Here is a 25,087-nt window from a genome sequence, read left to right as displayed (position 1 = left end):
TACAGAATTTATGTAATCCAAAATTTTTTAATGAAGCTCGTAAGGTTGATTATGAAACTTTGATGAATTTTAACCGTAAGCTTATGCTGATTATTTATTTTGCTTAACAAACCATATGGAAAATGGTCCACTTAGTTGGTATATGATTTTATAGTTGTATTCAAGTCTTTAATGGAGTTTGAAGTTTAAATACTAGATTTCTCGGTTGATTTTTTAGAAAGCCGTAAGAGCAAGTGACAGTTTATCTTTGTTTACTTTCCCTTCAATTAAGTACCAAACGGTTTCCACGTTTATCACTCAGCTCTTTACTTGTCCTCAATAGCACAGACAATGAAAGTAGAAGTAACGCTTCCATACTGGATAATAAGCATTCAAGAGTTTCATAAGTTCAGGACTAGTGGACTATGTAAAAATCCATGCCATTAAGTGATACGGATTCTAAAAAAAACCTTTTGAATTTAATAATTGTTATCTTTATACTTCATAATTTTTCACATCGTATATATCAAACACTAGTCAGTGATGTGGAAGAATCTTAATTTTGTTTTTTGCATTCATTATCGACAACAATGTAAACGAGAATCTGAATCAGTTTTGAATCTGAAATTTTCTGTTTCTTGAAAATGATTGAATCGCTACCATATCTTTATATTCTCAGTAATCGTGTTTGAAAAAAAAAAATGTTTCGTTCAATTTTTTTCGCACCGTTTATTCAACACACTGATTTACGTTAGAGGCACAAATAACTGTTTGTATTATAGTTATTTCAATGATTTTTTCTACAAAATACAGATCAATATTATTTGAGCGTGCTTATCTACCTTCTTTATCGACAATGCAATCTGACCCAGTCAACTCGTCTGGAAATTGGATTGGAGTTCTGTATGATTTCTAACCGATCCGAGTTGGAATTCCGAATCCAATTCCATACGAGTTGACTGGAGACTTTCAGTTACGGGTTAACAGTGTGATGTTAGTAAAAATTTCTCGAAATAAATGTAATGCCAAGCCATTTCAATAGTATGGATGGCTTTATAGCTTTCTTTGAGATAGCTTCGTGACATAAAACGTGTTACGGAAGTTTTATGTCCGAAATCTCTGTAACCAAACGCAAATTATTCACTTTTATAACTGCGCAACGTTTTAGTATGATCGCAGTTTTATTCGCGGTCCTCCAAAAATACACCACAGAACCCCCAGAGTCAGGGTTTGGGAATAGTTGACATCGGAGGATCGGAGATACCAGGTCTCCAGATTTATCTGTAAATTTTTTTAAAGCTGCTGCAAACATTTTTCCAGAGGTTCGTAGACACTCTTCACAATTCACAGATGACTAATACTTTATAGAGAACTTGAATCTCGCAGAGTGTTTCTCGAGTTCAAAGAATTTTTCAATCCTGTCAGAAGATAGATATTTAAATATTTTTTCCTCGCATCTCTAACAGGTTGACCACGAGAAATCACATTAAAACTCATGGTCAACATTTTTAATAATGAAAAATGAAGTATTAATTTGAACACTAAACGATAGCGAAAACTTTTCTCTTTCGTTTACTATTATGACTTATTCTCAGCGAGTAGGGGAAAGTCTTATAAAGCGTCCCTGCTAGCCAAAATTCCCCCTTTCCTTTCTTAAGCATTGAAGACTTTTCTGAACCAAAGTTTTATCACTAACACTATCTTTCTGCTATGCAAGTTTGGTGGTTGTCGTTTGCAGGAAAGTATGAAAAACCTAAAAATTTCATGTGGCAGCTTTTCGATGTAAGGTTTTGCTTCGACTAAATAGATGTTTTATCCGCCATTTCTTTGACATACTGATTATTTCAAAACAGTAACTTTATGGACATTTCAAGAAGCATAATGCATCATTGTTGTGGGATAAAATGTCTTTTGTTGTGTGTCATGCCACTGACTTGTTGTGAGACATATTTTACGGCTGCTGGGGCATTATGTCTGAGGCGAGCGAAAAAACTAAGAATGTGGCCGTTTTGGAAAATGTGTTTATATCAATCAATTCTCATCTTTTCTATTGGAGTCATTGAAAATTATGTTCCTCATCCGTATTGCAATGAAATATTTACATTCTCGAGGAAAATATATCAATACACTTAAAAATATCTCAATGTTTTCTTAAGGGGGGCATATTATAACACTTTACCCTACCGATTCTTTCGGAATTCCCCTTCAAAGTGAATGTTGATATGTGGCTTATTGGCCGTCTTTCACGAAAACCGCGAGACTTATTTCTATGCTTACCTCTATGATAGCGCAGCACGGGATGTTTGATAATCGATTGATTTTTCTAGTAATTCATCGATTAGTTAAGTGATCGAAAAATGACCCTAGTAATCGATTGCTTTGAAAGATTATATTTGATTATTAGATAATCGCTCTTCGTAGTTCACCACAAAATACTCATGCGATTAGAACACCTAGCATACGAACCAATGTTCGCCATGACGTTCAAGCTTTGATTGTAATAAATTTCAGTGAGCATTGCCGCCATTATAGAAAGTCTGTGTAGTGTTGTAGTCCTTCTTCGTAGACATGCTTATTACCTGGACAAGTCATTGAATAATTACATTCATTTAGGTATTAACGGTTTGTCATCCGTTAAAATGCAGTAGAAAAATTCGTTTGTTCTGGAAAATTTGGAAAAATATTTGGTAAGATGCTAATCTTACTTCAATATGATTTTTTTGCTACCAAATAGTTCAATTTAGATCTATTTAATAGTTTTTTCTCAATACTTCCCAAAATACAATAGTTTCAGTGAGGCCTGAATTTTTTTGTAACAGTTTTTGCTTTTCAGCAGTTTTCTCCATTTCTAGTCTCTGATTTGGTATCTTTTTCATTCGCGTTTCTCTGGTATATTCAGTCATCGAGTGTCTTTTTGTGTTTCGTAGATTTTATACAATACTGTTTTTGTGGTTTGTGATTATAGTGATAATAATGTAGAAATGAGCTAAATAATTTCTATTCTACATTTCCGGTTTTCTAGAAAACAGCAAATATACTTAGAAAAAAAAAACCTAGCAACCCTAATACAAACATGTGCTTGTTGCAACTTTTCTTAAAAGAACTCCAATTTGTTTGCCTCATTTATCATTACAAATAAACAAAGAAATTAAGGAGTAGTCAAATTCCATTTGATTGCGTCGAATTTATGTTGGAATACCATTTGCATTTATTGTAAATCTCGCGCACGTTTAATAAAATTTTACTTTGATGCTTCACAAAATTATTATAGAAGAAGACATACATCGAGTGTTTTGTGCTTCACCAAATCATAATAAAAATTTATAAAGCATACTTTAATATTATAATGACATATAGAATGTTCAATTTTGGCATAGTGCAATATTGTTTTATTCTGCACTACGATGCTATTTGTCGTTAAATTCATTAATTGAAAACTTTAGTATCTTGCGTTAATCTGCCGTTATTGCACCACCATTGCATTTTAAAGTAGTCATTTCTATATAACTCGTTGGTTTTCGAATACCATAAATGATAATAATGACAAAAGCAATGTTTATAGTTTGCCATATGCTACTCGTTCGATCTTTTGGTTTCTGGTAGCATAGATCGCCTTTGGTATAAAAATTTATTGTTCAGCTAACGTAGCGTGAGTTGCTCTTAATTTAGTTTTGCCATAACGAAACGTGTTTTGATTATTTTATCGTTTGTCAAAACATAGTTTGAACTGTCTTAATTTAGTTTTGCCATAACGAAACGTGTTTTGATTATTTTATCGTTTGTCAAAACATAGTTTGAACTGTCTTAATTTAGTTTTGCCATAACGAAACGTGTTTTGATTATTTTATCGTTTGTCAAAACATAGTCTGAACTGTCTTCTGCAATATATATATTTACTGCGATTCAAATCCCTCTCAGGATTGAAATTGAAGCCGCAAATTATTATCGAAAAATTTATCCAGAAGATGGAAATTGTGAAGTCAAGCTTATTTTCTCGCTGTGTCGACGCAGCCGTTTCGAGCTCCACAAGTCGTATTATTGTTCTATTTACAGTAGATTTCACCATAGTCAGTGTTTGCCCAATCACTAGTATAGACCAGAGATGCCATTTATACAGATTTATCTGTATTATACAGATTTTTACAACCTCATACAGATCTAATACAGAATACAGATTACCTAAATTTAATACAGATTGATAGATTTCACAGGAAGTTATAAAGAAAAATTAAACTGTTTTCGTCTGAGCTATCTTTTAGTATTTGATTGCAGTGACGAGATGAAAGTTTATTAATCAACGGACAAATCACAAATTGAAGTAAAAATTGGTGTGCAGATATTTGATGATCAACACAAAAAAAACATTTAGACAGAATGAGCACGAGAAAGCAGAGCTAAACTTGGTACTGACCAAAGCGAGTAATACATTTACAGTAAATTAAAAGGACCTTGTCAGATGGAAAGCCCCATTTGGCTTGCTGAATTAGCAGGGCCCTTTGGCTTGCTGACATTAGCAGACCAAAAGAGGGAAGCATACCCCTCTTTTGGTCGGCTAATGTCATCCACCAGCTCGATTCAGCTTTTCGTGTTTATTCTGTCTGCGGCCTGAGAGTTGTATGACCTGACTTGAAGTTGCATATTATGTCAACTTGTAAATCTAGAAAAGTATATGGAATTGAAATTTGATTGTGGTTGAAAAAATATTCATATTAAATTTCGTCTTTACATATTGCTGTGAACTACGAAGATATGAAAAATAAATGCTCATTGAAAATTCATTTCATTGTAGAAATTTCATTTCATTTGTGAATACAGATATATACAGATTTTTATATAGGGTAATACAGATTCTCTCTGAAAATATCTGGCATCTCTGGTATAGACCATATATTACAGAAAATAAAACTTCCGCTTCACCCTCATTGAACATAACTCAACTGAGTGACACATCACTCAAATTCATGAAAAGTGCACGTACTCTAAGCTTGAATTACCACATATCTACTCACTTTTGAATTAGGGGCGAAGCTATCAAAACTTGAGTGTTTTTTACTCAAACTAAGAAAAAAATATTTTTTCAAAATTTGAGTAAGCTTAACTGATAATTTAAGTTCGTTGCACCCAAAATAGAGAAGTTCTTATTCGTTAATGATTATATACATGGTTTTCTAGTTAAAGTCATTCTTTTTTCTTTTAAATGGGAATCGTAAAAAGTGATTCAAACCATTTCCTTTTGACTGGTTTGGAAATAAAATTGATTAAAATTCCATTAAATGACGAAAGTTTTCATTGTTGTGTAGCACTTCTAAAGTGAAAAAAATGTGATTTTACACAAATGTACACCTGCTGCAATAACATTTCCTAAACATTAGAGCTTTCGATCAAGTATCTGGTAGGTAATCAAAACCGAAGTCCTTGTTATGAAAAGAGTTGCCTACAGAGAGAAACCGAATAAACAACAGAGCCAGAGTAGCACCAAACGACCAAGGTGCAAAGTGAATAAACATTGCTTTGTTGCTGAAAAAATTTGCTGAATTTGTTCAATAAAGACCTAACACATTATCTACAATTATCAATTTGTTGTTTTAATCGAGGAGCGTATGTCCAGAGTCAAAACTCAAACGTGTTGAAATTGCAAATCAAGTCATTTTAGCCTCACAAAAGCCAGAGCAAACACCAAAACATCACTCATGCATGACGCGTTTGTGATATTTTTTCTTTGCGTGACTCTTGTATCATGGACTCTGGTCAAAACTACTAAAACATTATCGTTTTTCAGACGTTTCATTTTCTTGTTAGAATATTCAAACGATTAAACAGCTGGAACCGATCCAATCCAGTGTATTACGCCAACAAGTACGCTACATGCAGCGCATTCCGATTAGAATAGGCACGCGTATACATTGCGCTACCGTCCGCAAGAGCGCACCATCGGTCCACTTTCAACCCCTTTTCGGCCAAACCAGTCCTCACCGAAACGGATGAGGATAAACAAAAAATAAACTCTAACCCCGTGTACTCGCCCAACAACAAAACGAACCGTGCTCGCCTTCATCCGACGGAATGAAAACGAAAACCTTTGCCGTAGCGTGTTCAAAATCAAATTGAATCCCCTGAAATTGAAACTGTTTGTTTTTAGTTCAACATCTTTGTATTTTCCACGATTTCTAACTGTTTCTCGCTCGTTGCAGATACTTCCACCAAACACACCGATTCGACGCTTACCCGAAGTATAACACAAAAGCCAGGTGAGTACCTTCTTGTCTGTTGAAATTATCCGGCTCCGAACACATTCCCAAGGCATCGGTATCGGCGCCTACAGCAGCTTTCGCGTAAACAATTTTAACACTAAAACAATTCCTTTTGAATCTAGCATTGCGATTGCCGTCATACTTCTTCCGATTCGTCAACGTCCGACTAGGAACGGCACGGAAGTCATGTGTTTTCGGTAAACACTTTTCTCAAGTCATTTATCGGAAACCTTGAATCGAAACCTAGCGTTTTTCGTCCCGACAGTTGATTGATTTGTTTTTGAATATTTTTTTTGTTCCACAAGTGAAGCAGACGGTGGTATCCTGAAATTGAATCCCTAATCAACGTTTGCGGAAAATTAAAACGAGTAAGCAATGCGTCAACACATCATCAATGTTCGAACCGCTCGGAAAGAAAGTTTGCTGGTATAAAAGAACCACACACTTCCGATTGTCGGTTTCCGGAACGACTAATTTTCTTAGCACCCCCGTCAACACCCTTCGTGAGTATTTGCATTGGATCAGGGTTCCGTTGCATTTGAAGTTAGTTTTTTTTCTCTTGCCACATCGTGTTTTATAAGCCCGAACCTGTCTTCGCTCACGAACAGAAGAAACGAGCTGTCTTCCGGATCGATAGTTTGGCATATCACTTCCCATGACCGCCTTCAACAACAAACGCGAGTTTCAAGTTTTGAATTGGTTAAAATTCTTTCTTTCGAATTGGTATTTTTTTCATTCATTCATTCCACCCACCCAACCGATCTAATTCTTAGCGATGCAAGAACGAAGCGGTTTCCACTGACTAACAAACGGAATGCAAGTCAACGGAGAAAGAATACACGAAGGTGTGGGATTCGACGGTGCGCATTGTAGCCAGTGGAGAAAAGCTGGTAACCGAAAAAAAGGAATAGGCGTACGGGGGAAAAAAGAATGAACCGCTTTGGTGTTATGTGTTGACGTGTTGTTTTTAATCGGAAGCGATGACCCGGAAAAACGTGTGCATATTTCGACGAGCTCCAATTTGCAGCACTAGTTTAAGAACATTCATGGGTGGTGCTGAAAGTGGGACTCGCAGTACGATAGCATGCTACAATGGATCAAAATTCAACAGCTCGCTACTAATTTTTCCAATGAGGAGAATAAAGAATTACATTATTGTAACCAAGATATTGCTATAATTTGATTGTTTTACTGAAAGTGTGACGAACTCTTCGAAACATTTTTGAGGATAATGTGGTCAAATACATTATGGAGCATAGTGCAAACTATCAATTTGGATAGTTCTTTTAATATTTTGAGCATTTCAGATCAGGTAGTAACTTGAGAACTGATCAGAATGGGAACCAATTAGTCTATGCTGAAAAAGGTGTAATTCACAATCTTGGGAAAACATCAACTGTTGAAAAGCACCAAAGCTTTTTCTCTACTGCTAGAAAAATCTTCGTGAAAAAAATATATTTAAACAATTTACTATAGAAATTCACATTTTTTTAAAGATTTTTGCTTTACTACATACCAAAATACGATCACTGAGACAAGTTACGATTTTAGAACAGAGATAAAGATAAAAGGTAAATATTTCAAATGTCTTCAGACACGGTTTGAAAAGTCTGTGAACTCAAAAATAAGTCTGTGGACTTCAAGTTGAATTTATTCTTTCCTATTTCATGCGAAATCTGTATGCGCGGTTAAAATCTGGGTAATACAAATAATCTGTATGATATGTTAGTCTCTGTTTAGGGAGCAGCTTTGACGCCATCGATGTTGTACTGTCTTTACCACAGGACTACTGATCCCGATGATACAACAACCAGTGATTGGCGGAGACTTTGTTATCATTCCAATTGAACTATCAGAAGCGCCTTGCTCGCTGTAAACCATAAAGTGATAAAGTGAGTTCGCTGAACCAGATTTATTAAAAGCTTATTGCAGATTGCTTCCAACGTTGATTTTTTGACACAGATTCTTAACCACACTCTTTTCCTGAACAAATATGATTACTGAAAAAAGGTTGATAAAATCAACAAAAAAACAGTTTTTTTTCTATAATGCTTTCTTGAATGTCTGCATAACTGGTAACCCAGCTTACGAATTTAATAACGAGCAGAAAAGTAACAAAGAAAAAAAAACAGAACCATATGATTGTGTTGTCGTTTACAGGTGTCAGAGTTCTGTCAGTTCAGAGCAGTGCACTGATCACACTTCTGACTGTGAACAGTTTCATACTATGCAGCTCGATTTGGTGTGAACTGTGCAATATAATATATCCATAATTTGAGATGATTCAGTACAGGACCAAATAGGAAGTATCCGTAAATAGGACTAATATGGTTAATCAAATTATACAATAATACGTGAAAAAGTAAACGAAATTGGCTGCACTGACAATGACTAGCCGCGCAATGTAGAATTTTACACGGGTGACGAAATGTTTTTATATGTTAGTGCGGTTGTCATTTTTTATCGAAAAACGTGCTTAATCCACCTAGCAGTGAGATGATACCTTTTTTTTATCAATCCGCATGTGTTTTTTGCATGAATATTCTTCGGTGTTTCAGTTTTCATGACATTATTCTAATGTCCGTCGATTCAAGTGGCAATTTGAGATTTTAATCACTCATTACTCTGTAATGTCGAAACAGCAAATCGGATCGAATTTGAATCTAAAAGTGTAACAATCGATTAAACATTCCATGATATGTCGAAATAATTTCCACTTTAGAGTTTAGGGTAATTTAAGGTACTACCAGAGCCGGTATTCAGGAACCAGCATAACCCAAACCCAATCGTATGGCCATATGACGATTAAATTGCAATATTTTTGAGTCCAACTTTGAATCTTTTCGGGATTGTTATCTTATATATCGCCTTGAATTTTAAAAATTCATCATCCTACAATTCCAGAATCGGAAGTCAGAATTGGATAAAATTGGATTTATTTAAATTTGAACTTTTGTTTCTGAAATTCGATTTGGCTTTTTTTTAGAAAACGATTGAGCTTTGAGAAACGATTCGATACTGGAACCGGAATTCAAAATTCGGTGTAGCCGAAGTCAGACAAATTTATCTGAATAGCTATGTAGTTTACATTTGATTTAAAATGTTTAAAAATCAGTGCAGACATCTTTGAGAAATCGTAGCGCAAATTAAATTTTTGAATACCTTCCGAATCAAAAACTGAGTACAACCAAAAATGAAATAAGTTTTTTTGGTTATCGACTATACAAATCTGCTAACCCGATAAGCCTGATTAATTTATGTGCAATAGACATTTTTATACTACTCACCCTGTATCCCCTAAACCGGAAGTTGAATCTGACTGTAAAACAAGATGTTTTATAGAATTTCAAAACTTTTAATTTGAATCTTAGTTGATTCTTAAATTTCATTTGAATCTTAGATCGGTTCAGCCATCTACGAGTAAAATGAGTTACGCAGTTTTAATTTCGTTTCACATATCATCCTGTAGTTCCGGAACCAGAGGTCGGAACCAAACATAATTCAGGAGTCTTGTTTGGGAGTATACGATTTTTCATATGAATCTGAGCTTGTAGAACACGGTTGAGTCATCTCCGAGAAAAATTGAGTGAAATTATTGGTCACACACGGATTTGCTGATCTCGACGAACTGATTCGAATGGTATATGGCTGTTATTTTCTTCCAGCATTTATTTCTGTAAGTCGTTTAAATCAATATAATTATGGAATTGCTTTCAACTTGAAAATTCGTCTGGTTTGCATATGTCATATTCGAACGATTATGTTGCCAAAAACGAACCGTGCTAAAGTTGGTCCGAGGCAAAATATCATGTTGTACACAGTCTTTTGGGTACTTAAAACCAAATGTATGTAACAGTATAAAAAATCGTGTTTTATGTTGTTCCCAAGCATTTCTTTGCCAGACAGCGCTCAAAACTTCTACTGCTGGAATAGGGGGAAAAGTCGTTTACACAAAAATTTCGATATCTCCGTTAAAAATGGACGGATTTTAACAATCTATGGCTTGTTGGATAGGTATTATCGTGCGGAATCTAAGTCTGAAAACATATTCTGTTTTCAAGGTCAGTTGTGACAGATACTGTCAAAAAACTGAAAATTTTGACATAAAACTTCGTATAACTCAAAAAGTAAACATCCTATCTCAAAACCATTCAATAGCGTTTTGGGTGACGGGGAGACCTTTCATTTGCAACTAGTTTGATCAAAATCGGTCCAGCCATTTCTGAGATCTCGACCTCTTAGTTGACAACACACATATAGACACACACACATACACACACACACAGACATTTGCTCAGTTCGTCGAGCTGAATCGATTGGTATATGTCATTCGGCCCTCCGGGCCTCGGAAAAATTTTCGAAAGTTTGAGCGAATTCTATACCTATTTTTTATATATATAAAAAAAGGTAAAACCGAAAAATGTGGGGATATATTTCGACAGGGCTAATGATATAAAAAACACAAAAATAATTGGCCTCTTGTCTCATTTTGTTTATACTAGAAGTGCACAAATTATTTGATTTATACTCTTAAAACATCACAAGTCTGAAATTAAAAATCAATTTTGCAATAAGTAAGCAAATATAAGAATTCGATTTATTTTGAAGAATTTCATTGACATTGACACAGAAGAAAAAAATCCTGTTTTGAGCAGGGAAATGTGAAGCAAGATCTCTTAATATAAATCAAAAAGCAGAATTTAAAAGGTGTATAATAAAAATAAAATTACAATTGTGGTAACTGGAGTAGCAGCCCGTGCCACTTTGTGTCAGTCTTGTAAACTGCTTTCATCAACATCGTAACATAAAAGCACTCACCGCAACTCACTTGCACAAAATGCTGTTTTACCTAAAATTGGATAGAATCCTATCAAATTGATTGATACGATGTCTAATGAAAGTGCCGCTATATTATATAAATGCTTAAAATGTGGGATTGAAAGAATCTACATTTATTGTACTGTGCATACTGTGAATCAAAAATTTTTCCTTTTCAAACACTTGGCCAAACACCAATCGACAAATTTCTATTCATGTTTTTAAAAAACTTACTTATCGATGTGATTTTTCATTACTGTATTTCTAAAACGCAATCATCCATAAATATTGCAATGCTATGCACATGGCGCGCTAATGCTCGATATAAGGCCCATAATTGCTACCGAGTGTGATTTTTTTCCTTGCGCTCAAAAAAATATTTAATTTTGATTGGATTGTAATTTTGTTCAACCGAATCACTTGCACCTTCTTTAGATCGAGATACATTTGGCCCGGTGTGACTTTTGTTCCCTTGGTTTCCTCATCCAACAATTGTTTTTTTCCTTTTTATAATGCAACACATTTCTATTCGACGGAATGACTGGGCGATATGCACCAAAACAATAAAAATAATGTCACCTAATTTTTTCGGAGACGGCTAAACCGATTTTCACAAACTGAAATTCTTCTGAAAGATCTTAAGATGCCATTAGAATATCCCGATACTTATTCTGATCCAACATCCGGTTCCGGATGACAGTAAGACAGTCCGATAAATAATTTGTTGAATTTTCTCCAAGTACGACTTCTGAAGAATTTCAAAGTGATACTACGAAGAAAAACTGTTTCAATCTTAGTAGTGTAATGCTACCTTTCTCATATTACTCATAACATCATAAATATCGCTGAGGAATTCTAAAAACAACTGTTCATTGAACGGAAACAGGAAAGTTTGTTCGAACGAAATCTACAAACCAAAACACCATATAGTTCCGTAATCAGAAGTAATATCCACAACAAATTCATGGATTACGTATGAAACTGTAAAACTTTGAAAACTCATAAGTTCCTGAAAATCGATAAGGCCGAAAAAAGTGAGTGAGATCCTTATTGCAGTTTTTGACCACTATTCCCAATACTTCCGAAACCGGATTGGCTGAAGTTGGTTCGTATGGTAAGCAACAAATATGACCTACAAATTGGAACAGTTTTGAACCTATAGTTAAAAAGAATTTTCCCTCTTCCACTTCGTCGCTTCAGAAGGCGGTATAAATCCAGTAGGCGCCAAATCCAGTAGATCCGAAACCAGAGGTCGGACCCGTATGAAATTCAGGAATTTTATATGGAAGCATAAGACCTTCTACTTGACCCATAGTTCGTGAGAATCGTTCCAACCATCTCTGAGAAAATATACTAAGTTTCATTCTGGAGTATTTGAACACTATTTTTCGGTGCTTTTAGAGTCTTTCTTAGGTTTTTTGCTTCGCCGCTAAAATCTAAAACTCTAAAATACTCTTCACCCTGTAATTCCGGTACCGAAAGTCGTACCCGGATAAAATTCCAAAATTTTGCTTTAGAGCATAAGACCTTAAATTTGAATCAAAATTTGTGAGAATCGGTCAATCTGTCGGTCTGTATGTGAATAAGTTATCAGAAACATTAAGTCGTCTTAAGACCTTCACTTGAATCTAAGGTTGTGAAAATCGGTTTAGCCATCTCCGAGCAAAGCGAGTGCACAAAAGTGCTACATACACAGATATTTTGCGTACTCAATGAACTGGTTCGACTGGTATATGACACTCGGACCTCTGGGCCTCGGTGCAAAGATCGGGTTTCGCAGTGATTGTATAACCTTTTCACACGAGAAGAGCAAAAATCCCGTAAAATAATATTTCTTTCTGAATATTGCCCGGGTTGGCGGTTCAAGCCAGTTGTCAAATGTTCGAGCCCCAACCTGGAAGGATTCAAAGCGTCAGTAGGATCGTAGTACTAGCCATGCAATGGTTCTCTACGCTAAGAATCGGCTGCGAAGTCTGTTGAATCAGAAAGACCAAATTCCACAAAAGGAATGTAATGGTAAGACTTTGCTTTGCTTTTTAATTTTAGGGATAATATACTCATGAAATTGAAAATTTTCCACTTATCACGGCTTAGCTCCGAAAACCGGAAGTCAGATCCAGATGAAATGTTCTAGAAGTTTTAAAAAAATTACTGGGTGACACATGAAAAATTTCGAATTAAAAAATGCAATAATGAAAAACCTGTTTTAATCTACCTAGCGGTATAATGATGCCTATCTTATATTACTCATAACATTATAAATAAAACACGGAACTGGAAGTATTATCTATAACGAATTCTGGAGTTCTGTATGAAACCGTAAGCCTTTTCCTTCCATAAGTTTTTGAAAAACGATTTCCAGGGTTGTTACGGTCGCGCGGATTTCGCGATTTTCTTTGCAAATATTTTAAGCTTGTGAGTTTCATGAAACCCCAAAAAATTAAAGATGGGGGAACGGTTCAGCAATTAGTCGAGCTGGCCGAATTGGTGAATTTTCACCTTAATAAAACCAAAAGTTACGAGAAGGCGGTTCTAGCAAATATTTTCTTCAATGGACAAAATTTCGATTTTATGCTCTCCGATCTCGAGTGGTACAAATTGCTATTTCAGCAGAGCTCTTATAAGGAATTACAAAAACTTTTCGATATATGTTATTGCGTTTCCCAATTCTAATGCAGAAATCGAAAGAAGATTTTTGTACTCAAATCTATTGATATCTGATGAAAGATATTGTCTCCGTGAAAACACATTAAATAATGCAAAGGACTTAATAAATGGAATGCTATTCTTCGATAATATGGTCACAAATTTTGTGTGTGATATAAATCGCAAAGAAAAGAAACGAAGAAGAAATAGTTAAAACGTTCATCTAGTGCTGGATCCGCGGGATTATATCCGTAGTGATAAGAAATTGTTCTAATAGTTTGTTGGTTCCACTACTTATATTTTGAATTGGCTTCCATCATATCTAACTGGTCATGAAATGATAGTGAAAATAGGAGACTGTAAAACCTTACCCGGGTTGGCGGTTCATTGCATAAAACGCTGGTCTTAAAAGCCAGTTTGAATGTTCGAGCCCCGACCTGGAAGGATTCTTAGTGTCAGTAGAATCGTAGTACTAGCCATGCAATGATTCTGTACGCTTTGAATCGGTTGCGAAGTCTGTTGTAACAGAAAGGCTGAATTCCACAAAAGGAATATAATGCCAAGACTTTGGCAACCTAACCATTTGCTGTTATCTCTGGAGTTCTTTAAGGAAATCACCTTGGACCGTTTATAATTTTATTGTATCTCAACGATCTAAATTTTTCGATCAAGTGTATGAAACTATATTTCGCCGATAACCTTCAAATATTTCATATAATCAAATCTGCAGCTGACTCAAAGCTCCTACAAGAACAGTTGCATAATTAAACTAATTGGTGTAACATCAACAATCTAGCATCGGATTCCCTATGCTAGATCTAATTATGGATATAACGAGCCTATTGTTAGTATGTGCCGCATATTTAACAAATGTTTCAATTCTATCGACTTTGTTTTATCACGTAATGTTATCAAGAAAACATTCCTCATGTTATTGTCTCAATAAATTTAGTTACTATAGAAGCACTAGATTTAAAAAAAATGTATGATTTGGATAAGTGTAATCTGTAAAAGATGAGGAGGTTTTATGTCTGCAGAAGGGTAAGTTTGACAGAAACTGTGGGCTTTTCCCTGCTACAAATAAAAGAATAAAAGATGAGAAGGAAAAGAAAGACATTCAGAGTAAAATCCGACAATGCGCTGTCTCAGAAAACAGAAGCTAAACAGGAGGCGATGAATAATTGAAACTGAAATTAAAAAAAGTAAATCAGATCATCCTACCTTGAAATTTTTCTTACTGAGAAGGAAGAATTTGCCGGGCAAGAAGATCTACCTTCACTGAAATCTGTTGAATTTCTTTCAAAATCGCAATTTTATTTTTACTGTAACATTTTCCGTACATCAGAGAGTATAAATTAACTAAGGACACCGAAAAAGATGAAGAATAAAAATGAAATCGTTTCTCAAAGTGACGTGATGTATGCGGACTTATTTATTGTTTATATGACAAACTTATACTAATCTTAGTAACGATTTTCAGCAATATGATTTTCCTACTAATAGTACTGTTGTTGTACCGTTGAATTCCACTATGTTATATCACGTCATTACACTCTCACAAAGTCACTATTTTCACAGTCACTATTTTTCCGAAAGTGTATCAAACGTTATAATACAGATACGTATTTCGGAATGCTATTTGCATCCTTCTTCAGTGTATCGGTTTTATAAGTTTATTGAAAGAATGCTGCAGTGAAGTTCCTTTTATACAAACGTAAGTAGGTAGAAACGTAAGTAGGTAAACTACAAAAGGAAAAAAAATTGAAAAGGTAAAACCAGGTAACAGAAAACTGGAAGAGTTAAGTGTTTTCTATGTTTGTTTTTATCTTGGATATGGGTAGTAACTGTGAAAATAGTGACTTTGTGAGAGTGTAATGACGTGATATAACATTGTGGAATTCAACGGTACAACAACAGTACTATTAGTGAGAACATTCTACTAACAGCTCAAACAGAAATTTAGAAACAGAAATTTAATGATTTTCCTGATACAACAAATGATAAGATGAAGGCCATTTTGTGTTTGAGCTAGGAGTTCAGTACAAGTTTTGAAACTTCTTGTTTTCCCTCACAGGTTCAATCCATTGAAAATGGAGCCAACACCTCAGCAATTTTAAATCAATAAGAGCTTTCTTAGTTGCCATCAATAACAGCACAATGAATGCTCATAATGAAAAATAAGGATAATTTGGATGCTTCTGCTGAATTTCTATTAAATCTTGACAAATATTAGAAAAGATTCCAAGTGCAAATGACAGTTTCTCTTTGTTTATTTTCTCTTTCAATTATTACTGTATTTTCCAACATTTTTTTAACAGCAGATCGAAAGTTGATAGTTTCAGTCGTTATTCTATGCAAAGTGTAAGATAGAATGATTGCTTATAGGACCATAATAATCGAAAGAAAGAGGAACTGTCATTTGCACTTAGGACCTTTTCTAGTGTTTTCAAATTTCAGAATAAGTATGCATAATGGTAAAAGTAACATCAAGTAACATGTTTGTTTGATAAATATTTTAAGAAATCTTAGGGGCCGTGTTTTTAGTTACCAGCCAATAATTTCCCTAATTGCACTTAAATTTGTCTCAGTAATGTCAAATTGTGACAATACTTGTTTAGTAATCTTGGTATTGATTCCAATAGAATTCACAAAATCGACAGAGCTGTCGACTTTCATTTTATCCACCGTTTGCAAGGAGTATTTAATTTCCTTCTTTGACAGCTGAAATTGCTTTTCCAGAGTTCGTAAGAGCCTGTTCAGTGTCAATGATAGGAGAATCAAATTTAGATCATCTCAGTCACTAGAGGCATAGATGGTTGTTGTTTTTCCAAAGTGACAAGCGTACATTTCAAGAATTGTAGAAGGATTTTGTTCTCTCGCCCAAACCCAACTCTGAAAGAATATCGTATATGTTGTTAGCAATGGTCTCTCGTCCTCATATGCACCTCGTGCACTGCACAACTGGTCAAATAGGCTCTGCGAGAACTTCTATGCACACATTCAGGAGAGGCTTCAGTGCCTTATGCTTATAGCAGTTGAAAACAAATTGCTGTCTCAGTTGCAACGTCGGAACGGTTCTGATATCATACCGTATATGAAGTGTACAACCCGTAAATTTTGTCACGAGACGCCACTGGTTGTTAGAAGTAATCGGGTTTGAGGGAGTAGTGTTGTGCTTTAGTTCATTCATTTTTAATTTTTAACTCTATACTATACCAAACTAAAAAAATTGGAATACACTAGAGATGGTCAGTCCGCGTACGGTCCAACAGAACTAGTTTTCCTCGAAGATTGGAGTTCTTTATTAAAGAATGATAGCTCACTGTTCTTCTCAATAGAATAGTCTTTCAAAACGTTTGCTGGTTTGAGTAATCTGTTAGAATTCTGCGAACTTTGTATACAAAATATACAAAAGATACAATGTATACAAAAGAGAATGATTATTGGTTGCAAAAAGATTTTATTATTATTGAATCTGTTAACTACAAAATATAATTTATAGCTCTCATATTATTTTCGAAGAAACATACAGTTTCAGAAAAACGAAAGAAAGGTTCAATAGAACTAATTCTTTCGGTACAACTATCAAGATTTCAACAGTTCTTTGAAATTAACGGTTTTGCCCATTTCTAGAATACATAACTTGCATAAGTTTAAAAAAGGACTGATTTTCCAGACAGTCTTTAAAAGACTGATTCAGTGGTAGTCTTGAAAAAGATTGAATAGTTCGTTTAGACAAACTGCTCATGAGAGTTTTAATCGTAGTTCTAAGGAGATACCCGAAAAACACTTATTTCTCAACTCTCGATGTGTTTTTGGACATGTTAAAAAACCGGGAATTTTTTGTCTCGTGCACTGGAAAAACCGGGAAATTGAAATCGTTTATTTACTTGCCACCCTGGTTTTTTCGACTTTGCGCGAATTTCACGCGTTTTGATTTTGAAATTTTTTGTAACAACCCTAGATTTCGCAATATAGAAAAAAAATCGGTCGCATTTGTCATAAAATAGCAAAAAGATTTACCAATATAACACACTAGTAGCAGGCATCCGTAACCGTTCCGTTTTCTTTATAGCGTGTACGAAATAGAACAAACGTTCTTCCACGTTGCACGTACCGGTGTTGTATTGTCATTCTATATGCCGGTTTGAAAGCTTTGACGCTCATAGCTCTTAACTGTGGAACCGGAAGTCGGATGAAATTTCACAGTAGCTTTAAAGACAATATGAGTTTTAATTGGAACCAAGATTTGTGAGAATCGGTTCAAGCATCACTCAGGTGTCGAAGTGAGTTCTATTTTTGAAGTTTTTCTTCACTATTTTTGGTGCTTTCGGAACAGGAAAAGGGGGGACCAGTAGGCCGAATTAAGTTTATATACCCCCAAACTAACAAGCTCCGCAAACTAGAAGAATTTAACAGACAGTTTTAGAGTATTTGTACCTGTTTTTGACTATCGTTCGTGAAAATATACTCATGAAATTGGTAACTTTTTACTTATAGCGCTTCAAATCGAGATGAAATTCAATAGTAGGGGGGTCCATATCACCTGCTTAGTAATATTCACTATCTTGATAAGTTGCACAATCAGTACCACAATATAGGACAGAAACCCCAAATTTTCCCCCAGAGATATCTTTTGAGCTCGAATCTAAATGTTATCACTCGGAACACAATGAATCCTGTATCAAATTATCTTCCGCATGGTTCTACATTCTATCTCTCTACATGAAACACATCAAACACATTATGGTAGCAAATGCTTTGATAGTAACATTGTTTCGATAGAAAAGAGGAATACTACACTTTTTCAAACCGTTCATTAGAGAGAGAGAAACGCTTGATCAAAGCACGTGAACTTACTCTGGTGACTGCAGCCGATAGTATAGTAGCAACGTAGCCAATCTTAATCAACCTGATGCTGTTCAGCCGATCAACACCCCAGAACACAAACAAAGCCTTCCCGGCACTGACTGGCTCAAAGAGTCGTTCATCAATACATTTTTCCAATCATACTAATGCATCCTGCATCCTCACGAAAGTAGCATCGATGCATCCAATCAAAGGTAAGACCCAATTGCTATCCGGTGACATTTTCAATATCCTTCCACATTTGAAGAATCATCATCCATCATTTGAGAGACAAAATTTATCCACAGGACTGTTGATACCGCCCCCCTTCCATTCTCCTCATATCGGACTGGAAGATATGGAAGTAGTGCCGGAGTGCCACTGCACAAAAGGGACGAATCTCACTTCCGGCTTTGCATTGCTGCACCACTCGAAAAGTATTCTTCCCATGATGGCACCTCGAGTGGCTGGAAGTGGGACGCAATCGCTCATTGTTCAATAAAACCGTGAAAAATGAGCAAAAAAAAAAACAACCGCAGGAACAAAACAAACAAACCGACAGAGACAAAAGATTACTAATTAGTTGCAATACTCGATGCACACCGAGAGTGAAAGAAGAACTCCTCTCCGGCCTGATGGTTGGCGAACGTTGTTCTTTTTTTTTCGTTGAAATTGCCAACATCGGCCAATTCCAGCTAGACAATAGTGCGATGATTTCTAAATATGGCTTCTCTGTTGTTGGCGCTCCAAGTTTCAGCATTTTACCGAGGGCCAGCAGCCACGATATTTTCCACACTAAAGCTGCGATTCTTGCGCAAAAATAACAACAACAACAACAGGAGCAAAACCCGAACAATAGAACAGCTCAATCCTCATCCCCCGCTTTTCCGCCTGCTCACGTTCGGAACAAAAAATCACTTGCTCGTGACGGCGACTCCAGGCAGTGTAAAATGGCGTTTGCGCTAATCTTTTTGTACTTTGGATTGGAATTTTCCATTTGTGTCCAGTGGAAACGGACAGTCACCACTTACCGGGGATATTTTTCTATTAGCTCATTATATTGTACAAGCTATCCGACTCAGTAGTACACACAACAATGGCGTGCGTAGGAAAATGAAAAAAAAACAGCAAGATTTAGTGCAGCAGATTATTCCGGAGAGTCAGTCGCATACAAAAAAAAACAACAACAGCGCCATGTTCTTTATGGATATTAAGCTTAATCATTTGCTTTGGATTTATACAAAGCTCTTCGCTCCCCTCCGAGCCGGATCCCGGCTTCGTCAGAAAACTGCTGAGCCGGACTGGACCGGAAATCGCGTTCACGCTCGCGATCGGTCGGTGTCGAGTTGGCTGGCGTCACGATGATTGGGTTGAATGCTATCTAATTTTGTGAGCGGCAATGATGATAGAGATACTTGAGACTTCGATCGGTCATTGAATAGTAGCTGACATTGTAGAACATAACGATAACTAAATAAACTATGCATTATTCTTGAAAGAGACCTGAGTCAGTTTTTGAGCCGTCAGACTGCTGTCAATTTGTTAGACCGTGCAACAAAAAAAATTGTTTTTGATTTATTATACGTACTTCTAAGTCGCTAAGATTTCCGCGTCTAAGTTAAGTGTAATCAAGGACGAAAATTGAAATATTGGATCTACAAATAATCTCAAATACTGAGGCCATAACTTCACCAACCCACATTTGCGTTTTTGGCCGCTTTGGACAGTTCTTACCGACTGCAGTCCACTCGGCTAACGACCTCTTCGACTCCGGCGGAGTGTAATGATGGATCCAGGTATCGTCCATTGTCACATATCGACGCAAAAAATTCGGTATATTTCGGTGAAACAGCTTCAAACAGCGCAAGGAATTAACGTCGTTTAAGGAAAATAGTGATATCTTCAAGATGTCAGCATTTTGGCGCAATTTTGATTAACGGTTTTCCAAAACGGTGGCCTTTTTTCACGGTTTCCGGTGTAATTGTCGCCCATTTTCAGCCATTGCTGTGCCAAACTGTGTTTTTTATCAAACAAAACAATGATAAATCAACATACGAAATTCTTTCGAAACGATTGTTTTGAGAATATCAAGACTAGTGTAAATCGTGGACCAAACCGGAATGTCATGAAATTTCGAAAGGTATGTTTTAAGGGCTGAGACCAGTAGGTCGCGTATAACCACGTGCCTCGCTCTGCGTATTACATTCCTCTCCATGCTCTCTCGCATACGTGCAAAATGACTCCCGATGGGCCGGATGGCCAAGAATGTTTTGATATTTTCGGTTACGAGTTTGACTACATCACATAAAATTCAATAAAGCTACCGCTTGTTTGACAGCCTTTCTGAGCCGATTTTATTTCTCTCTCATATTTCTCTACGTTACCAGGAAACTGGAGCAGAAAAAAAAGGCGCGTGCATAGAACACGACTTACCTTCACAAAAATAACATTAATTTCATTTTGATCGCGATAACACCTATGTTTTTATGCACTAATCGCATTTAAATTAAATTATCTAGACATTGTCTGGATAAATTTTTGATGCATGCCTTTGAAGGCGAGATATTCAATGAACAAGTTGGAAGTTACCGTTTTCAGCTATGCAATTCTTCCTTCAGAAAAAAGACATTCCCGAGCGCTAAAGTCAATGAATCATTCTGAAATTTTCACAGAATAATCTAAACTAATTTTCTAAGTGATTGTAAGTTGGGTTTTTTTTTGCTATTCGTCACCGTTTCTGAGAAAATCAGATTTGAAGCGTGAAAATAGCCCTCTAAAACACACTGGCCTTAGACCTTAATAGGTAAATGACACGCCATCTATATATCAGTTTCCGTACTTATTGTTACTTCGCTCTAGATCACAACATTTCCTATCATCTTCTCTACGAGAAACCAATACTGATTGTTTCGTGAATGAGTATTTTTCCAGTTTCCTATTCAAAAGTTGAATTTGAAATCAAACTGTATTTTTTTCGGTGGCAAAACTTATTCCCAATAGAAACTCAGTCGATATAAAATATCATTGTTCTTTGAGCGAAGATTGTCCCAGAAAGTAGGTCGAAGAAGAAATTGTGATGAAATTGGGAAGAAATTGAAAGAAGAAATTGTGATGAAATTGGGTTGAGAAATCTCACCGCAGCCACAAATAGCTTGCTAGACCATCACATTCTTGCCAAATTTTTTGCATTTCGCGAATTTTTCGTCTAAGATTGTATCAATACCTTCCATTCTCACATCATATAATGTTGTGGTTTCGGCAAGAATTTGTAGTCGAATTTCATGTAGGTAACACCGTCCATGACTATGCAGCTCGAATTCCCAGCAAGCATAGGATCGTATGCAAATTATGAGCCCAATCGATGTTTTTTGTTTCAGACAGCTATAAAAATTACTTGATTCTTAATTATTGCGAAATATCAGCGTCAGTTCGCATTCACATCTCATCCAAGTAAGTCGATAAAACAAAACCGCTTACGTTCGGGACGGAAGAAACCAAATACAGTATTGTGTAGTGAACAATAGAACGATCTCGAAATGAGTGAACCAAACGAACAAAAGCTACCGCCGCTACGAAAGAATACAATTATTGTTCATTTCAGACAGTGCAAAATTCGACCTTCGATACGAGATAACTTGAAGGTTTGCTTAAGAAGCAAATGCATCTTGACATTGAACGTGTGCATTTCCTTCAATGCAATAAGACAAATAATGTTGTTTACATCCAGTTTTATAAAGAGCTGGATGCAATTCAATTCGCAAAAGACAATAATGTGCATTATGTGGAGCACGAAAACATTAAGTACAACATTCCAGTATATATGGAAGATAGTGCTATAGAAGTGCGTGTGCATGATCTTCCCTCAAGCGTCATCGATCCTTATATTCGCAAAACCATGTCCAAATACGGAGAGATTCTCTCTATCGAAAAAGAAAAGTGGAAAAACTTTTTTCCCGGTATTCTGAATGGCGTAAGTTTGTTACGCATGCGCTTGAAGAGGGCTATACCTTCCTATTTGACTTTCGGTCAGGATACAAGAATCCCGTGCAAATCACTTGTTACCTATGATAATCAGATGGCCACATGTCAATATTGCCAAAATGCTGTTCACTACGGTAAGCCATGTGATAAACTGGACAAGGAGACAACTACACCAAAGGACAACGGTGCTTCCTTCACACCAACCTCAACCAACCCCAGTACACATGTACTCCCTATAGAACAAAGTACATCAGCTGCAGTTAACAACTTACCCTACGCCGGTGAAATAAATAACGATTGTTCCACCAACAACAGTGATGCCGAACCAATGAACGGGAGCGTGAATAGCGAACCACTGCTCCCTTCTTCATTCACTAGATATCAGCGAAAGCGCCTCTCTTCGATTTTCTCGCGAGCCGCCTAACCGATTTTCTTGAACTTTGACTCAAATAGTCCTATAGCCTGCTATTGAGTTTCTTCCAGATCCGATTTGCGGTTCCGAAGTAACGAGGTAAAATGAGCAAAACAATGAAAAAAGCACTCAGTTTCTCCGGAGATCGCTCGACCAATTTTCACAGGGTTATTTTAAAGTTGAATGTCTTACAATTCTGTAGGAACTCTGTCGAATTTTATCCGAATGCGATCTCCAGTATGAACTTTCTTGTTCCAATTTGTGTTTTTTTGATTTTTGAAGAATCTCTTGTGTGTATGTGTATGTGTGTGTATCAGAGATGGTCGGGTAAAAATTTATTCAAACCCAAACCTGCGATCAATTTTTCGTCCAAACCCGAACCCGACCCATACTCGATAAAAAAATAGAAATCTTTACCCGACTCGAATTCGAAAAAAGCGAAACCTGATCAAATTTTTTAACTGTACCTGTTGAAAATGAAAAAAATCGGCACCCGAACATGATTCGAACCTGATAAACATATCTTTTTCTGTACCCGATCCCGACCTATACCCATCGGGTTCGGGTTGGGTTTCGGGTACAAAAACCCATCTCTGTATGTGTGTTTGTCAAAAATGTAAATTAGATTCAAATGAAAGGTCTTTTGAACCTATAGGATGCTTTTGAACTTTACCCGAATCGAAATTCCGGTTCGGAAGTAATGGAGTAAAAAATACATTCGATTTTCTTAGAGACCACCTCATCGATTTTCTTCAACTAAGTTTCAAATTAAAGACTTCAGAGCCCCATAGAATGCTATTGAATTTGCCACGGATTCGGCTTCCGGTTCCGAAGTTACAGGGTAAAATGTGCAAAATGAGCTAAAAAAAAGTGCAATCGACTTTCTCAGATACCGCTCATTCCATTTTTACAAGCTTAGGTCTAACAATCCCAAATAACTATCGATTTTAATCCCGATACGACTTCTGGTGCCGAAATCACAGGCTGAAAAATATAAAAATTTCGTTTGCGGAAGCGTGTTTGGAATAGTGAAATATCACTATAATTCTTTAATTGAACAGGTTTGATTAGTTGATGACCACATTTACAATGTCTCCAGAAACGACTGGATCGATTTTCACCATCGTAGATTCAAATGAAAGGTATCATGTTCGCCTAAGTAAGTGTAGGATTTTATTCGGATACGACTTGCGGTTCTGGAAACACAGGGTTGAGTGTGTAAAAAATAGCAATTCGTCATTTAGAGCGATAATGCAGAAAACGGGAAAAAATCATTCAGGATAATTATGTGCTTAGGTCACATAACCGTTTTTATTTATGTTTACGTTTTCGTTTGAACTGCTATGTACTGATAAGTCGAAGGCGAAACGTAAACAAAAGGAAAAAGACGAACGAACCGATTTCAGCTATGTCGGTTTCCAGTGATCGGTTCCGGAAGTTCCGGAAGTCCCGGAAATAGTGATCAAAAATTCAAAAATGGAACTGTCATCATTTTCTCGGAGAGAGCTGAATCGATTTTCACAAATTTAGACTAATATGAAAGATTTTATGGTCTCATACAATGATATTGACTTTTGTTTGGATGCTACTTTCGGTTTCGGGACAACAGGGTGGAGTATGTTTAAAATTTATGCCGTCATGTGGAGTGAAAATGCAAAAGAAAACGGAGAACTATAAACTTCTCTTAAATCTGCTTAGAAATTGAAAAAGTTACGCTAGTTTATTTATGAAAACATTAGGTACAATTACACTACTAGGTGGCTTAAAACAGGTGTTTTGCCTTTCTCATATAGAAAGGTTATGCAATCACTGTGAAAACCGACTTTTGAACCGAGGCCCGGAGGGCCGAGTGTCATATACCATTCGACTCACTTCGTCGAGTACGCAAAATGTCTGTGTGTGTGTATGTGCGTATGTGTGTATGTAACGCTTTTTTGCACTAACTTTTCTCGGAGATGGCTGAACCGATTTTCACAAACTTAGATTCAAATGAAAGGCCTTGAGGTCCCATACAAAATTCCTGAATATTATTTGGATCCGACTCCCGGTTCCGGAATTATGGGGTAAAATGTGCAAAAAATAGTGAAAATAAGTTCACTAACTTTTCTCATAGATGGCTGATGAAACCGAATTTCACAAACTTAGGTTCAAA

At 36.2% G+C, this 25,087-nt stretch overlaps 1 protein-coding gene across 4 annotated transcripts in view; it reads left to right on the top strand.

Annotated features, from left to right (window-relative positions):
• Positions 1 to 25,087, top strand: part of LOC131440151 (homeobox protein prospero) — a 281,565-nt gene that overhangs the window by 34,290 nt on the left and 222,188 nt on the right. For all 4 annotated transcript variants that reach the window (XM_058611197.1, XM_058611196.1, XM_058611198.1 and 1 more), the window contains exon 2: positions 6,171 to 6,227. The gene's annotated coding sequence lies outside the window, so the exon portion shown is untranslated. The remainder of the gene's footprint in view (positions 1 to 6,170; positions 6,228 to 25,087) is intronic.

The sequence above is a fragment of the Malaya genurostris genome, chromosome 1 (assembly GCF_030247185.1).
Source record: "Malaya genurostris strain Urasoe2022 chromosome 1, Malgen_1.1, whole genome shotgun sequence".
NCBI classification, from domain to species: Eukaryota; Metazoa; Arthropoda; class Insecta; order Diptera; family Culicidae; genus Malaya; species Malaya genurostris.
Note: the sequence above shows the minus strand (reverse complement) of the source record. Positions and strands in the feature narration are given on the sequence as shown.